This window comes from Ambystoma mexicanum, chromosome 7q, assembly GCF_040938575.1.
Source record: "Ambystoma mexicanum isolate Mex_15411 chromosome 7q, UKY_AmexF1_1, whole genome shotgun sequence".
Taxonomy (NCBI): domain Eukaryota; kingdom Metazoa; phylum Chordata; class Amphibia; order Caudata; family Ambystomatidae; genus Ambystoma; species Ambystoma mexicanum.
Window position 1 is genome coordinate 259932479 of NC_090941.1, and position 16375 is coordinate 259948853.

Genomic DNA, 16375 nt, shown 5'->3' on the forward strand with positions numbered 1-16375 from the left:
CCGCAGGTCTGCTACATCCTTTATAAGTACCCCCAGCACCTTGGCATACTCTATCAATGGATTTTATTACAGACCTTCCCTCCTGTAACGGATACAATACCATCTTATTCGTCGTACATCTGTTTTCCAAAATGGCCCACTTTATTTCCCTGAAAGGTCTCCCAACTGCTCCGACTCTGGCTACCGTGTTTTTGGAACAGATCGTCTGGCTACATGGGTTCCCATCAATATTGATATCAGACAGAGGAACTCAGTTTGTCTCTGCATTCTGGAAAAGGTGTTGTAAAATTGACAAAATTGACCTCTGGTTATCTACAAGCCATCACCCCCAAACCAACGGCCAGACCGAACGGACTAGCCAGACCCTCGAGCAATACATAAGGTATATGCTGCAACAAACTAGTTAGCAGAATACGCATATTTAACAACTCCATTCACACCAGTACGGGACAAAGCAAATTCAAAATAGTGTACGGTCGACATCCACGGACATCCGTTTTCGACTCGCTCGAATCATTAGAAATGCCCACTGTAATGACCTTACATGAAACCATCACCCAGGTTTTTAAGGAAGCAGCAGAGCCAAAGAGAAACAGAAGCAGTTTGCGGATCGACACTGAAGGGGAGCTCCCAACTACCAAGTCGGAAACAAAGTTTGGTTAGCATCCAATAACATTCCCCTGAAAGGACCACGGGCGTTCCGTCCCAGATATCTGGGACCCTACACTATCAAGGCTATGATCAACCCTGCGGCAATGTAATTAGAATTACCGGCACACATGCTGATCTACCCGGTGTTTCATGTCTCCCTCCTAAAACCATTGAGACCAGGTACGTGGATCGATACTCCACACGATCCCGAAATAGTTGAAGGAGAACCAGAATACGAAGTTAAAAGGATCCTAGAGTCTAAGATGGTCCGGTCCAAGTTATACTACCTTATAGACTGGAAAGGTTATGGACCCCAAGAGCGAACCTGGGAATCCAGTGAGCATGTCCACACTCCATGATTAATCAGGCAGTTCTACCACAATAACCCCACTAAACCAGGGCTAGGGGGGAAACCACCCATGAGAGGGGCCTTGAGGGGGAGTGCTATCATGGCCACAGGTCGCAGAACACGAAAACCCACACCATCTAGTGATGGCGGCAATGGGTCACTTGACTCACTTATGTCACTTTGGGACCCATAAACACAGGGGCCCTGGCTGGACTCAGCCTTTGGTGACAGGCTCATATAGAGATGTGAGCAGGAACACTTTATTTCAGTGCAGGAGTGCTTTTACTTTACAACAACTTTCCAGGAGCTGAAAGCCTTTATTCCAGAGAACATCCTCATGTGCTGACTCATCAGGTGTGGCTCCTTAGGCCTGGTCTTCATATGCTGACTCATTGGGTGTGGCAGGGTGTGGCAGGCAGGCTGAACCTGGTGGGTGTGGCTTCAGAAGCTCAGCTATATAAGCTGCTCCATCCTTAAGGCCGGTGCTTCACGTTACTGTGCACTCGCGTGCAACGTGACACTCACTGCCGCTTGGACCAGTTTACTTACCTTTGAAACAAGCCGTTCTCCTGCATACACACCTCCAGGAAACCGGTGCTTCATCGCGTCATCTGCAGACTCATCTCCTGACATCCAGTGATCTTGATCCCGATGCCGCAGAACCGCACACTGCATCCACAAACTCGAACCCTGTGAAGAAGAAGAAAGACAAGGTTAGAACATCCGTCCTAGGGCCGTGCCATATTTGAACCAAGCGCGCACCCTAGTTAACAACTTACCATCTACTGTTCCACTGCAGCTTCGTTCCTCATTCCCACCGGCTGCCGCCTTGAGCTCCGCAGCTTCTGCTGGTCTGGCAACATCACCTGCAAGGGAAGAAAGCAAAAGCGCAAACATCAAAAGTGGAACGGACAGCAATACAAGACAACAAACTTTACAATACAACAAAAACAGACGAGGAAAGACAAAGGCAAACAGGAACACTTACCTGAAGTATAGTGGCTTAGCCGCAGCAGGACTGGACTACCATGTGCAACAGACCTGTGAAGGAACTCGTTCCAGATCATACAAGCACTCCTGCCAGAAGCAGCAGGACGGAGTGCTCGCCAAAACTAATCAAGAGGAGCAGTCCCGAGGAGCATCACCTATTACCACTAGTCACCAAATAAGTGCAGATGGTGAAGTCGGACCCGAGCAACCTCACTCCCAGGAGGGCTGCAACCGTGCCCCAACGCATCTGCAGAGACCAGGTGAGCATAACAGTTACAGCATTCCGAGGACTCCTGGAAAAACATACTCTGTGTAGCAGAGTATGCATAAAACAACTCTGTTCACACAATTACTGGGCAAACTCCATTCTATACTGTGCACGGAAGACATTGCAGACATCAGTATTTGACCCACCTAATACTTTGGAAATGCCAGCATTAAAAACCGTGCATAAAACCATCACTCAGGTTCTTGAGGAAGCGACAGAACATTTGACTAAGGCCAAAGAAAGACAAAAACTGTTTGCTGATTGGCACCGAAAAGAAGCTCCTGATTTTCAGATTGGGGATAATGTCTGGTTAGCAGCCAGATACATACCGTTGAAAGGACCAAGGGCCTTCCTCCCCAGATATTCGGCCACCTATACTATAAAAGCAATAATCAACCCTGCCCCATGAAATTAGAGTTACCATCGCACATGAAGATTCACCCAGTATTTCATGCTCTCCCATCAAAGCAATGAAACTAAATGCACTAGTTAAGGCTCCACCAGAGCCTTAATGATGCAATGACAGTTCTAAGCGCTGCTCCGATCCCTGCTGCAGATGCTTTGTGTTATTCTGCACTTCCATGCAGCGTAACTCTCACCGCCGCCTGGGATTAAACTTACCTTCGGAAATCCTGCTTCCTGCTTTCATACTTACCAACTGGAGAAACTGCTCTCACCTGTGCGCGTCTTCGTTGATCCTGACATTCTTCTCCAAAGCTTCCGGAACATTGACATCTTCTTATTGACACTGCAGTTCATCTTCAAGCCCTCCGGAACGCGGACATCTTCATCCTGGCACCGCAGCTCATATTCAAATCTTCTGGGACGCTGAAATCTTCATCTTGGCACCACAGCATGACGTGCTTCACCAGCGACAGCAGCACCTGCAAGTAAGAACGAAAGGGAAGGTTAGACACTTAAAAGACATTGGGGGTCATTACGACCCAGGCGGTAAGCACGCCGACTTTACCACCATGGTGTAAACTACGGTTACACCATGGTGGATGGTGGATTTACCGCCCCATTCCAAGGTGAGTGGGGCGGTAAATCCCCATTTCCCATTTTACCCTTCCCTATTCCCATTTTTGCCCCATAGGGCATAATGGGAGTGGGGAAGGCGCTAATTACTCCACCGTAAATTACGGTGGCGTAATTAGCACCAAGGCGGTTTAGCGCCATGGATTTTAACGGCTGCTAAAAGCAGCCGTTAAAATCGGAATCAGACGTTAAGAGTTAACGACGGCGTTAACCCTTAATGCCTGAGTTGTAATGAGGCCCATGATCCATACCGGTAACTTACCGACTCCGCCATGGCGGAATGGGGAATTACCGCCCCATTCCGAGGTTGGCGGGGTGGTAATTCCCCATGCCACCATGGCCCTTCCCCATTCCCATTTTTGCCCCATAGGGCTCAATGGGACTGGGGAAGGCGCTAATTACGGCACCATAAATTACGGTGCCGTAATTAGCTCCTAGGTCCCTTTGCGGGTTGGTTTTTAATGCCTGCAAAAAGCAGGCATTAAATTCCCCAACCCGCAAAGGGACCTCGTAATTAGGCGTTAAGGGTTTAACGACGCTGCCACCTTTTACGGCGCCGTTAACCCCTTAACGCCTTGGTTGTAATGAGGGCCATTCAGTTTAAGGTTGCGCTACCACCGAACCTCGCGCTGTGCCTTAAACCATCACTCACCTGTTGCCAGACATTGCTGCGGTTTCAACCATCTTCTTCCTGGTCGCATTCCGCGCCCCCACAGCTGCATTTAAACCGCATTTCCACCTATTGGGAAGAAAACAGAAGAGAAAACGTTATTCAGGAATTAACAGCAATATTGAGAGCAATAATACCAAGACAGAAAACGAGAAGAGGCAAAGAGAAAACAGAAAGGGTAAGAGATAAGAGTAGAAGCATTGTCGCAGCTGGACTGGACTATTACATACCAGGGATCAGTGAAGGAACTAGATTCCACCGACAAGCGCCTCTGCCAGAAGTAGCAGGACGGAGAGTTTACCGCCAATAATTAACAGGTGAGCCCTATGGGCCGGTACATGCTCACAGAAATCGCACCTTGGGTAGAAGGGTTTGGGAGGCACAATAGTCACCAATCAGTGCACTCACATTTTCTCATATCCATGCAGGAGCAGTGTCACCAATTACTGCCATTCACAGCTTATTCGCAGAGAGAAAGACCGGACAGGGGTGATCTAAATCCTGGGAGGGCTGCAACCGTGCCCCAATGCCTCCACAGAGACCAGGTGAGCGTAACACATGCAAGCGCCTCCTTCTCAAGTACAGAGTATTTTGTTTCTGCCCCTCTAAGCCCTCGAGAAGTATGTGCAATAATCTCATAACTCTCTCTCATTTGTGACAATACTGCCCCAATCCCACCATCGCATGCATCAATGGTCACTATGCTGGTCCGGCATTTGTCAAAACAACCCAAAGGGCATGCCAGATCAATCTCTTCTTTTATCCTCGTGAATTCCTCTTCTCACTTCCGACCCCAAACCAATTCCTCACCTTTCTTCAATAGTTTCCTCATTTCAATTGTCTTAACTGCATAGTTCTTTTACGAACTTCTGGTAAAATTCCATCATACCCAAGAATGACCTTAAATCAGCCTAGCTGCTTCACCTCCTTAATGGCATTTACTGAACACTTGTTTGGCCTCATGCCAATCCTAGATACTTCATGCCCTAAGTACTCCTCCTTATCCGTTCTAAATTTACATTTCACCTCCCTCAAAGTGATTCCCTTCTTCTCAAATATTTTCAAGACCTTGTCCAACACTCTCTCATGCTCATGGGTGGTCCTGCAACTCCCGGTGTGGCCATCCTCACTTCAGGACTTGCAAGTCTTCCGTGGGCCTTCTGATGTCTCCCTTGTCTTGTTTTCTAAAACTCTTTATACTTTTCCTTGTTCCTTAAGTTTATTGTCTTAAACTCTGCATTGCGCAGTTTTCCCTCGCTCTCGCTGTGCCCTCCTTCTCTTTCGGTTATGATGCAGTGTGGTATTAACTTCTTTCCCTGCAATTTCCTTCTATTTCCTTTAAGGTGCAGCGTGGTATACATTACTTTCCCTGCAATTTCTCAACCCGATACATTACTTTCCCTGCAATTTCTCAACCCGAAGAGGTATCCTCTGAAATAACAATTTTGTATTCACACTTGTACTTCCGTAGTCATTTCACTTATTGAACGTGGACCTTTTCATTTCACTGCATGAGCCATCAACAGCTGTTCTTCTGTTACGATGGGTTCATGGGCTTCAGTTAGGTGCCTTACGGTAGCTGAAGAGGAAGCTTCCTTTAATAATCCTTTGCGCATGCGTCGGCAAGACTTTCTCCTGAGGCCGATGGGGTGCACACGCGGCTCAGCACTGCGAGAAACAGGCGATAGCTGCGGCTCTGGAAACCTTTCAAGGTTGAGGTTTTCCTTATTGTAATTGCGCTTCACACACATGTGCTGACACGGGGCTCGTTGTCCACTGCATGGGGTCCGGCGAACAGCGGCTATATGGAGCATCCTAGTGCGGATGGCTGTTTTAACCATGCAGGTTTACGCGTTCAGGGATACACCGTCCTGCAAGGGCTCGGCAGAGCTCTGGGACGCAGCAGTGGCACTTACTTGGGAGATTTGATACTGGAACAGCAGTCAGGAGCTGAGTTCCGATTTCTCGTTGGCCACTACTATGTTCAAAACGGAGCGGCAAAACTGCAAATCAGACACTTTGGCTTCTGGTCAGGGGTCCAACTGTGGATTCCTCGTCGCCAATGTTATGTAAGGAGCATGACTAGACTTCTTATGAGGCTTTATTATAAGCTCTATATAAGTACCCCCAGCACAGCAAAACCCAGCCACAACCCAGGCTGCTGGTTTCCATCTGCAGCACAAAAGAACCCAAGAAAAGTAGACATGCATACATTCTAAGAACACTACATTCTAACAGTGATGCTTGCTCACTTTACACTCCATACCGCATCATGGCATTCCAACCAGCAAGCAAGCAACACCATTTCACTTAGCAAGTATATCTTGGCTGGAATCAACATCTAAGTGAAAACACTGTGTGATATCTGGGTTTGAATAGACAGCAGGACAAAACCTTATTTAGAGTTCAATGTTACCAATCTCCCAACTGCATTATTTCATTAGAGAATCTGCATCTGTACTTTATTGAATAATAGATGTTGAGCTTTGAGAGAAATCCAAAGAACAAAATTCCAACTCAAAGAGGACCATGTGGAAGCGCTGCTTGACTGCATCTTGTGAAGACTGGTACGTCAAAGAGGCTATGTCAGTCTGCATGGACACAGGACTACTCAAATAACCAGAGGGGTCAGAAGAAAAACTGTTTCCTCTCCTTGGCCCATTGAGAGCAGTCAGGTTGAAAGCACGAAGGGCAATATGCTCCCAACAAAGTATTGCTCTTCCTCTTTGCACAGGCCTGGCATGAAGAGGATGGAGCACTGGACATAATCAAAGGTTTGGTACCAAGAAATAAAAACCATCAAACATGTAACTGTGATTTAACTGCACGGGCGCAGAAATTGCTCATTATACTGAACTGTAGTGACTAGTCTACAGCTGTTCATTCCGGAAAACAGGACATCACGTCTACCTCCATAAAGTCTGCTGTTTATCATCTCTCCACCTAGGGATCTTTTGCTTTTGCTCTTCTAAATAGGTACTTGCTTGCAGATCGTCCTTATTAACACAAATATTGTGGACGAATAATTGTATCGACCACCATTGACTGACAAACATTGAAAGCTATTTCGTAATAAACAACCAAATATTTGCAGTTATGGTATTTCTCTGTACTCTAATTCCTTCCTAGAAGCCTCTGGATAATTTGGAAATATTTTTTTTGCATTTGTCTTATTCTTAACATTGTGGGCAGTTGAAGCATCAGGACCAGTATCCCGTTTAGCCGATAACATATTGGTTTCCTATTAGAGACTAGCTCCTGGTTGAGCTTGTCTCTAATTGAGCCCATGCAGGACTAACAGTGCAATTTTAACCCTTTTGATTTTGGACATTGGCGATGACCCTAAGAGGTTGACCTTGAATTATAAAATGACAATGTACATAGTCTACTTACCTGTAACCTGAACATCATTTACTTACACAAACATATGCTAAAGCATTGTTTTATGGACATCAATGGATATTTAGTGTATTAAGTATTGTTGTAAGTATTGTGCTGTATCTTAAAATCACCCTGTCCTCCTCCTAAAGGTGGACCCTGAATGCTCATCCAACTCAACCACTAAATGAGCCAGCAATACCCCACCAAAGTGGTCGAGGGAGCAGAAACATGAGTTCAGCACCCTGAATGTGCACTCCACCATGGCCCTAGTTGCTATATGTGCTGCATTGTATCTTCCCTCAACGGGTGTTGCCGGATTCCTGAATAGTGTGTGCAGGAATCTTGATAACGGGTAGGCACTGTCCCCTGCAAATGTGTTGATGTTTGTTATTGCCATTTATTGTCATGGTCAGTTGTTCACGTGTGACAGTTGACACTCACATAGGAGCCAGCTGTTGTTGGAAATTTCCGATGACAGGGCCTGGCAGAGTTGTGACTGGTGGTAGATGTAACTTTCATGGGTGCTTCCTGGAACATTTGTGTTGACTTGCATGATGACTCTCTCTGCATCACAGAGGACCTGCACATTGATGAAATGCCAATGCTTCTGGTTGCAGTATATGTGCTCTGGCAATCGGGGTTTGGGGGATGTAGTGCAACATGTGTACAATCAGTGGCTCAAAGTACATGTGGGAAGTGTGCTACCGCAAAGAACCCCTCAAACACTCTCTGCCTTTCCTGTAGTATGCACAGCATGTATATGTGCCTACACACAGTCGCACATGATGTTATGCAGGCTAATATATAGTGGAGACAGCGGGATTGTGTTATTTGAGATATGCCACCAACAATAGCTGTGGTGCACTGAACGGAGCCTGTGGCTATGAACATGAGTGCTGTCAGCACCTTTTCCAGGGGGTGCGGGCATGGGATCAGATGGTGGGGGATGCTAGGTCTTCTTCTCATACCCTGTCATCCTAGTATGACATGGGGTGGGAACTGGTACAAAGCATACACCTGGTTGTCCGTCATCCCAAACAGCATGGTGCATGTTGAGAAAATATGGGGTCGCTGCATCCTCCTCCCCCTTCTGTGCCCAACTGCAATGGCTCCCAGTATTCTTGCATTCATTGTGGCTGACCGACATTAGAATGGTGTGCATTGCATTCTTTACATGCGTTGTTTCCTTTGAACATAGTACGTGCATTGTACTTTGCGTGTACTATCATGTGGCAGTGAGATCAGGTTGTTTGCACGTGACCTTTCCCGATGTGATGTTGCACAGTGAAATCCATAAATGTGGTTATTTTTGCAATTGAAGGGGCGCGTGGTCCCTCAACATGCCCCCATTTTTCCTCATTCTACTTTGGGAATGGGTAATATGCATGTTCCGTCCCCTATTTATTTCCATGCGTAGGCCTATCCCACACTTTGCGTGGAGTCTTGCGCATGACACCTGACTTCAAGCAAAGACATGATGGGCCTGCGCGAAGCCACGGAAAGGCACACAAAGTCAGTTCCATGAATCGATGGAGGGATTTTTGATCACTGATTAGTGTGCAAAATCAATATTCAGCGCCTACAAATCTGTATATCAGGACCATAGTGTCGGAATGACTAGTGGGCGATGCATTCCTATTAGTTTGACTGGACTTATCAGCCACGTTTAATACTATTAATAATTAAGTAGTGTTATCCTTTCTGACATCTCAGAATGTTTTGATAGTACAATTAGTTAAATGGTTCTGTTACTTTCTACCTCCTAGGTCTCAATGTGTCCTAGTCCGGTCTATTCGAACTTGTCAAATCCATGCCTCTTGCAAATACACTCTCAGTTCAATTGTGTCCCCTGCTTTGTTTAATCTCTATGCTGAACCATTGTGAGAACGTGTTTCCAAGTTTGATATTACCATCCTTCAACATGCAGGTGACACTCAATTGTATTTCTGTGTTTTATCGGCTGAAGATATTTGTAATCGTTTTTGTCCAATATGGGGAAGTGGAAGGCACTAGAAAACAATACCTTCAGTTAACGCAACACACTGATTCTGTTTGCCCCATGAGGTTGGGAAGAATGTTCGCTGGCCCTTTTTAAAAAGGAGGGTATTTTCCCACCCTTATGCCAACTGCAAAATGTCTTGCTTTCTGGTTAGATTCCCAGTGATCCATAAAATATCATATCATGAATAGAGCTAGTTACCAACTTTCCCTTTTCCGAAAGATTAAACCTTTAATTCCTGAAAGTTTATTTCATTCAGTTATGGATGCTTTGACGATTTTGCATGTGGAAGGTGGAAATGACATTCTCTTGGGAGTTTCTAAAACTACACTTCAGCACCTTTGACTACTTTGGTTGGTCTCAGGGCATTAGAAATTCATTCATATTTCCATTGGAAGCTGCTATGTTACTGAAACCAGCCTTGCAAACATCCGTGTTGTGACATGGATCGCGCTCGCTGCACCCATATCCCTCTTACTGTAGATATATGTTATGCATTTCTCAAGTGCAGAGCTCATAATGTTGCAATCCTTAAGGAATTTAAGGAACTTTAAGGAATGTCTGAGTCTACAACATGAAAGCTTGACATGTGACCGACACTGCTTTAGGCCTACTGGACTTTCTGGTGGCACTGCCCTGCACCCAAGGACTCTCCCATTTTTTTATTAAAAACAACATTACTCCTCATTGAAGCAAATCAGCAGGATGAAACTTCATGCACGGTCAATGCCAACGCTTCTTCCACTATTTTGTCGCTTCATGTGCTATGGCTTTGGACAATAAACATGTCTTCCTTAATGAAGCAAGTATCACAGTATACAGTGTATATTACTGCCCTTCTCAGCTTCCCACTTCCCACCACCTAATTAATTTCCTTTCCTTTCCTCATTACATTTACGGTTTTACGATTACTGAAGAATACTGGATTTTCAGAGAGACATATGAAGTTAAAAATAAATGTGTAGGAAAAAATCTGATCGTAGATTCACTTTGGGTTTTAGCATGTTTACAAACTTGCTATTTCCCACTCCAGGTAAACCTGCCAGTGCTCCAGGCGGCTTGCCGCCAGACCCGTAAAAATGTACCCGCGTCTGACTTCCCAGTGCCACCGGGCTATTACAAGTCCAGCGGCCGGGAAGTCAGGTGCCAGTACATTTGTTAATCCAAAGTCCCATAGAGTCCTAAAGGACACGTGGGGACACGGGCGCACCGGCACCAATGGTGCCGGTGCTCATGTGACAAGCCTGCCTACCGTGGCTGCTGCGCCTGGCAGGGTCAGACCTTTTGGGCACATCGGCTCCAGAAACAAGGGTGCCAGTGAGCTTACCGGCACCCTTGTTTCTGGACCGGCAAGCATGTAATGAGGCCCCATGTCTTTAAAAAAATAATAATTCATTTAAAAAATAAAAAACTGTCAACTTGGTTGCCTATATTACGTGCACCATAAAGGTGCACATTTTCAAATTTGGAAACATTTAATATTTTGGTCCCTTTTGTAGTAGGCGTAAAATATCTCAATAAATTCAGGCATAGCTTGTTTTCTTTTACCACAATCCAGGAGGTGTGTAGGATAGGTTTCTAATGCAGTCTTCAACTGATGGTATTTCCATTTGAATTTAACCATCATACTCTCACAAACGTATTCCTCTATAGTCAGTGGTGCTATAGCGCACCAGTAAATTCACTACCTGAAGGCGTAAAGCTTTTATTATCCACACTCTGTGTGCTGTCACTCAAAACATATTATACCTGCAATCCTTTTCAATATTACTCAAGCACAGATAATGCCCAGATCTATCGCTCTAATGAACTACATTTTGACAGAGCATCAACATTTTCAACTCAGTATGAGCAGAACAAAAGCTGAGGTGTGGTGTAGTCACATCTGTAGTCATACCTATCTCCGGGTGACAGGAATTACAGCATGGTGGCAAAGTGCGTCCCTGAAGCGATCGTTCTGTTCAGTATTGTTCTTTGTGGAAATTCTTCAGTCGTTTTGCATATCCTTTCTTTGCAAGACATACATATGATGTAAGCAAAGCATTCACTAGACACCTGAGAATTCATCATTTCAATTTACAAAATGGTGGCTGTGGCGTTATTGCAGGCGTCTTTTGGGCCTGTATCAGGAGTCAGCTGAATTACTTGAGATTCACTTCAAATGTCAATTTCGAAAGCCTGTTTCTCAGTACGGTATGCTTTGACACCTCTGCGATTGAACGCAACCGTGATTCAATGCTAATGCAGTCCTGAATACCCTTTTATGTATTATCCATTATGTGTATAAAGCACGCTGTGTGAACGGTGTGACTGGATAATGCAACACGTTTTTGCTAACGTTGTTCTCTTTGTAACCTCTCAAAAATGGGTGGGCTTCTGAGATGTGCGAAGTTATTTTACACTATGCTATCTTCTTTTTTTTGATCGTTTTTGCTAAATCAGAAATAGCAAAACAGCAAAACACATTCGAAATTCGAAAATATGTGTTTGTATTTTTACGGCATTTTGTCCAAGAGCTTTAGCATTGCAATTGCTGCTTACTTCAATTATGCGAAACAGATTGACATTGTTTCAGTGTTTCAGATACTGACTATTATTAATGTAACTGTCTTGAAACCCTATGCTATCTAGAAGTAGCTTTGACGATTTCCATTAATTAACTACTACTACCCTCAGCATATTAATACTTTATCGGCCCCGATTGCCCAGCCTGAGTTTCGTGAGCAACTCTTGGCATTTCTGGGTCCCCTTATCAAACCCTTAACTCCATGTAAAGTGGCAGTGGAGTTCAATCTATGGGCTAACAATAGCACTGATCTTGAGGCATGCTCCTTGTTGAATCTCATGGCAAATCTGGGCTTTAAACTGTGTGTCAGCATGGCTACTCATGAAGGGGGAATATGCTAGACTGGATATTGTCTTGAAACCAGTTGACCTGTTGCTGGTCTGACCACCATTTGATCTTTTTTTAATTCCTTATACCAGATCTCATGGTAAGGAAAGCTGGTGCACGCACCAAATCTACAATGCGTAGATGTACCAGTAAGGTCACCCATGAGGCATTTACTCTCATATGTTTGCCTTTAGTCTCAGCAATTGACTAATCCAGCTCGCTGGACTCCTACACATCACAATTGCGCAGTATTCTGAACCAGGCCTATGATAAGCTAGCTCCACTTAAAGTCAGCTACGGAAGGAAAGATACACACCCAAGAGCACGTCCCTGGTTTTTCTCAGATGTCTTAGCAGCTCGACACATTAGAGGGGCTGCCGAAAGAAGCCGGTGGAAATTTCCCAACAAAAACACCTTGTCCCTTTACAAAGAGGCGAGGCAGCCAGACATTACAGGAATGTTATCCTGTTAGCCAAAAAAAGAAACTTTGGAGGAGAAAATATTGGGAGCTAGATCCAGCACCACAGATCTTTTTAATATACTAGGTGAGCTAAAAGGGAAAGTTCAGGAACTTCCTGTAAAGGTAAATGATGCATGGTGTCAAAAAATCCAGGACTATTTTATACTTAAGGTCAGGCAACATCAAATGACTATAGCATCTAACCCTATTAATTACTATATGGGTGGTACTTCCTCTACTGTACAAAATCAGACCGTCCATGGCAACGAGAATTATGAGGACAAGGCTTTTTCCTTCAGGCAGGTTACAGTTGAGGATGTACTGTTGACTGTGGACAAATTAAAACCTACCACCTCTAAGGGAGATATATTCCCTGCAACCATGCTTAAGGAGTTTTTTCTGAGTACAGAAACTCCTATTATTTCCATTGTTAACCGCTCCTTCTTGGAAGGGGCTGATCCTGAAGGCATCAAGGGGGTCTGGATCACCCCCCTTTGAAAAAAGTGGGGTTGGATCCGAAAGACCCTTTAAACTATCGCCCGATAGCCAGCGTGCCTTTTATTTTGAAAATCATCGTCAGCATTGCCTGCTCACAATACAATACATTAGTTGAAGAGAAAGGCATTCTGTCCGGTAGACAATCTGGTTTTCGAAAGAATCATGGCATGGAAACTGTGCTCATAGACATTAAATCTATGCTTGCTGCAATAGTGGACCTAGGCAGAGTGGCTACGCTGCTGTCGTTGTACTTGTTCTGCAAAGTAACGCAAAGCGTGTTGTCTTGCTCGGGTGTGGTTTAAATAGCCCCAACAAAATAGTCCAGGTAAAGTAGTCCCTAGGCTACCACACCCAAAACACTAGACCGCATAGCTTGGTTCTTAGGAACCAAGCTATGTGTATGCCTCCATGTTGGCTGACAATACAATAAAATAATTCCCAAGCACATTGTTTTTCATGGTGTATGAGCCTGGCGCCATAGGCACCAGGACTGGCCGCATGAGGGCCTTTGAAGAGGATGCCAGGCTCTAGAGGCCCGGATCCTGACTCCACCTGGCCAACGGGTTTGCCAGAGGGGGTTTTGGGCGAGGGTCGTGACACCTAGGGATATTCTGCATCCGGTGGATAAGTAATCTATGTACATATTTGAATACATCCTTTTTTGAGAATGTACAGAACAAATAAACTTGTTTGGCATAAAGATTTAGTATCGTTGAATAAGAGTAATTAAAAATCTATTTGTGCTGTGCATACTATACCCATGGAAATGATTTTCGGACTCTTCAATCATACCTAGGCGCTTCTGAAAGACCAGCTGAGAATCAGACACACTTTTACTCTAATCCAGCCATTTTTAGTGTCTGACTACTAAACACCGACATAGTAGATTTAACGAAATGCTGCTGAAGGCAATAGGCATATAGCAGTTTGGATCCACTACGTTCCCTTAAAAATAAAAAAAATATATAATATTCAATATGTGCCAGGTATTCTGCAGTCTTCAGGTGTTTAACATAATCTGGAAATGTTTGAAAACAATAGAGGTACCCAAACGTCCACAGAACGTTTATAAAGAGTGCTCGGAACTCCATCTGGCCCATGGGTTATGTCAAGTCATGATCCTCTTATAGCCCTCCTGACCACTTCTTAAGAGATACTATCAGCAACGGATCACAGAGTGTAGAAAAGTGTTACTTCAGTGTCCAGCAAATCACTGGCTAAACAGCAACAAATGGCTGCTTAGTGGTTATACCAGTCATAGCAAGTGCAAGTGTATTGCTTTCTATTGAGGCCTGAAGCAACTAATTGACAAAGATATTTAGAATACTGTGAGACATAGGGCCTCATTACGGCCCAGGCGGTCCGGAAATAACGGTGGCGGTAAACCCGCCGCCACCGTTGTTTCCGGCCCGCCTGAGTCCGACCCCTGCAGGCGGGAGGTGATGTTCCCGCCAGGTCTGACCTGGCGGGTTTAACACCTCCCGCATGCAGACGGACGAGGAAACACCGGCAGCATTACGAGATGCTGCCAGTGTTTGCATGATCCCCATTTCCATCGAGTCCCATAGGACTCAATGGGAATGGGGATTTACACGATTCCGCCTCCGTGATTCCCGGAAAACTGGGGTTGTAATGCCCCGGTAATTCTGGGAATCACGGAGGCGGAATGGTAATACGAGTCCGGCGTTAACCAGGCGGTTTTACCGCCTCGGTTAACGCTGGACTCGTAATGAGGCCCATAGACTTCCCACATGCAAGTCCATAATTGTTGGTCATGCAATCCTTTATTGTCCTGTATAGTGTGACTTTAGTGCTTCTGTGCTTGTCTCCTGGTGACTCCCATTGTTGCTGGATTCTTATTCGTAAATGCCATTATAAGGGACACTTAGCAGCTCTGCACCTTTGGTGAAACCAAGTTTGCTGTCTACTAGAAATCCTTACTCAGCCTGTGATCATGCACGGTTCCCAAAAGAATGGGGCAGGAACTGCCAGACCATGTGGTTGTTATATATATTACCCAGTACACACTGAATCAAAAGAGAATCTCCAGACAATGGAACAATATTAAGTCAACTTGAGAAATGTATGCACACCATCTTTGCTTTCAGGCCAGCAATATTCTGTGAGGCATTTTCCAGAGAGCCAATGGCATCTAAAGTGGTATCCTCAGAAATGTCTGCCTTGTCTCCAATTGCCAGCCTACACGTTTGATGGTCTCCTAGTGTGTCTGTGTAACTGCAGGGGATAAGTCAATCCACTTGATCCATACAGGGAGAGGGAGATCAATAGAGAAGTATGTTTTTGTTGCCCTCGGTTATAGCTTGTCTATGCAATTGGATGTGAGGAACATGCTGGATCCCATTTGCAGCTAGAGTAGTCTCCTCAATGATCACTAATATAGGCCCTCCATGTGCCATATTTAACAGTCGGCAGTAGACCGGTGAGCAACCCATAGCCACATGGATGGAGTTGTTGCAAAATATTCCATACCGAGGCTTGTAGCCAAAAGGAGAAATCCTCATAAAGATGTTAATAACTTTGGAGGGGCACCTGCAGGTGATCACCACACACTCCTTGGTAAGCAACTTTATTTTACCGTTTCCAACCCACCCAACTGTAGGATAACAACCAGTGGGGCTGCTGCTGGCAGCCGATGAAGTGAAGGGAGAGAGGGGCAAAGGGCAGCACCAACCAAGTGTGTGAGTTTATGAGCAAGAATTTAAGATCATAACCAATCCCTTTGAGGATCATCTGAGTTCACTTACATGATGCCAAATATTGTGACAAATTCATCAAGTGTATTAGGTGCACTAGTTGTGCTATACCTCAGCCGCATTCCACTAGGTGTCACATAGGTCAGATTTTATTTTTGGGAACCTCCTGGTTTTTCATCTAAGTGCTTTATTGGCCTATTGGTGGCCACAATTTTCCTGTCATGGCCTCTGTTAAAGGTGCTGAGGTTGCTAATCTTAGTGGAGCAGTAGAGGCAGATACTATGACTGGTTGGTGTCAACCTTCTGACCTTTTCGTTACATCCTGAATAGTCATTTCTTGGTGTGGTCAATTTGTTTCCAATTACAAAATTTAACATCTCAACCTTGCCTTCCAGTGACTTGATTCTTGAGTTATGCAAATTCCCATTCAAGAGGTCAAGCACTGACCTAATCATTGAAAGTTG